The 2,169-nt window shown below is 38.6% G+C and overlaps 1 pseudogene; it reads right to left on the reverse strand.

Moving 5' to 3' along the window:
• Window positions 1–246: 246 nt before the first annotated feature.
• Window positions 247–983, reverse strand: LOC124245362 (14-3-3 protein epsilon-like; annotated as a pseudogene).
• Between the last annotated feature and the right edge of the window lie 1,186 nt (window positions 984–2,169).

Here is a 2,169-nt window from a genome sequence, read left to right on the forward strand (position 1 = left end):
ACAGTCCTGTTAGTGTCCTAAAGAACCTAAAAGCTGGAGCCAGTAAAATCCACAGAAATTCACTCTTGCATTTAAGAACTTTTGAAAATGGTTTACAAAAACACCAACAGGGTAGGAACCTAAATTCTGAGACCAAATGTAAATGTCAGATTTGGTGGTTCTCTGTGACAATGGAGAATTTCCAAGGGAGTGAGATGGGAAGGAGTGGCATGGTCAGAGATAGTGTCTCTTGTTGGCTTTTAGATCTCACTGCTTCTTATCTTCCACGTCCTGAAGAAAGTGTTTATTCTGCTCTTCACCATCACCCTGCATGTCTAAAGTCCACAGTGTCAGATTGCCACGTAACAACCGCACGGTAAATATAGAGTCCTTATACTTTTCTTCACTCAGCATAACCATTTCTGCAATTGCATCATCAAAAGCTGCCTTTTGCCAAGCTGCAGGCATGGTCACAGGAATTAAGAATTTCATAGTAGAATATGGAAAAATCGAGAGCAAGACCTAAGTGAATGAGATGTATTGGTGGAAGTTCTATCATTGCAATATCATTAGCAGCTTTAAAGCCACTAGGCTGTTCTGTGCAGCCTCCTTCCTGTGGCAAATTCAGCCAGACACCTCTGATAGTTCCCTTCATTTTAAAATAGAAAACCTTGGACTCTCTAGTGTTAGCTGCTGGAATGAGGTGTTTGTCCAGTACATCTAAACTGTCACAACACGTTAACCTTGGCGCAATCTCAACCATTTACCAATATTTCTGAATCAGTTTTAGTTTGTGTGCTTCTCCCTCATTTTCCTCTTTCTCTTCAAAGTTGCTGATTATTCTCCAGGAGGCTCTTCTAGCTCCAATCACAATTTTATATGCAACGTGAGGTTTCTTCAACTGTCAACCCCACATCCATCCCTGCTGCTTTCTTCATTAATTTCATCCTGTCCTCAGCCTGCTGAGTGTTCACCTGGTACACCAGATCCTCCTAATCATCCATGGGGCAGTGGCTCCAGCGGGGTCCGTATGACAGAAAGAAGCGGATAGGGTTGCCAACTCTCTCAGCCTCTTGCTCTGCATCCGGGCAGGGCATTTATCTCTTTTCTTAGTGAAGATAATCTTTCCTAGAACACTCAAGTAAAATTCTCTTTACATTTCTTCAGCTGGAACAAGGCCAAATTACTACACTCTAGCTGTAAGGGAGCATGAGGAAGTAAGTAGCTGACATTTTCATGCGCTGTTATCAAAAATGGACTCTGATGGCAAGTAAAAGGTGAAGGGGGATTGGCTAATGGATAGGCAACTTAAAAGTGTCTGTTATAGTCATCTACCAAGGGGAAAAAAAATTGAATTATTCTCAGATTTTCAGCAACACCAGATATCAAATATAGAAATAATACTAGAATTTTTATAAACTATATATTCATATATATGTATGTAGATATGTGTACATATGTATACATATGTATATACATGTGTATGCATATATTTACACGTATATGTAAATAAAAGTACATAAATCATGTCTACATAATTTTTTTTAAGATTGGTGCCTGAGCTAACATCTTTGCAAATCCTCTTTTATTTTTCCCTTCTTCTTCTCCCCAAAGCCAGTACATAGTTGTATATTGTAGTCGTGAGTGTCTCTGGTTGTGCTATGTGGGACGCTGCCTCAGCATGGCCTAATGAGAAGTGCCATGTCCGCGCACAGGATCCGAACCAGTGAAACTCTGGGCCGCCAAAGCGGAACGCATGAACTTAACCACTTGGCCACGGGGCGGCTCCAAGTCTATATAATTTAATGAACTTTCACACAATGAACATACTTATGAAGTCTCCACCTAGATTAAGAAATAAAATATTACCAGCACCCCAGAATGCCCTTTTTAACCCATCTGCTCTCCAAATGTAACCATTATCTTGATTTCTAACACCTCTGATTGATTTTGCCTGTTTCAAAAATTTATATAAATTGAAGAATGCAATATGTACTCTGTCATGTTTAGCTCCTATTGTTTAACATTATTTTTGTGAGTGAGATGAATCAATGTTGTTTTGTATATCAGTATTTTTTCTATTTTCATTGCCATATGGTATTTTATTATATGAATATTTCACAAATTTTATCAATTCTATTATTGACGGACATTTGAGTTCTTTTCAATTTTTGACAATTATATGTCATG

The sequence above is a fragment of the Equus quagga genome, chromosome 10 (genome assembly GCF_021613505.1).
Source record: "Equus quagga isolate Etosha38 chromosome 10, UCLA_HA_Equagga_1.0, whole genome shotgun sequence".
Lineage (NCBI taxonomy): Eukaryota > Metazoa > Chordata > Mammalia > Perissodactyla > Equidae > Equus > Equus quagga.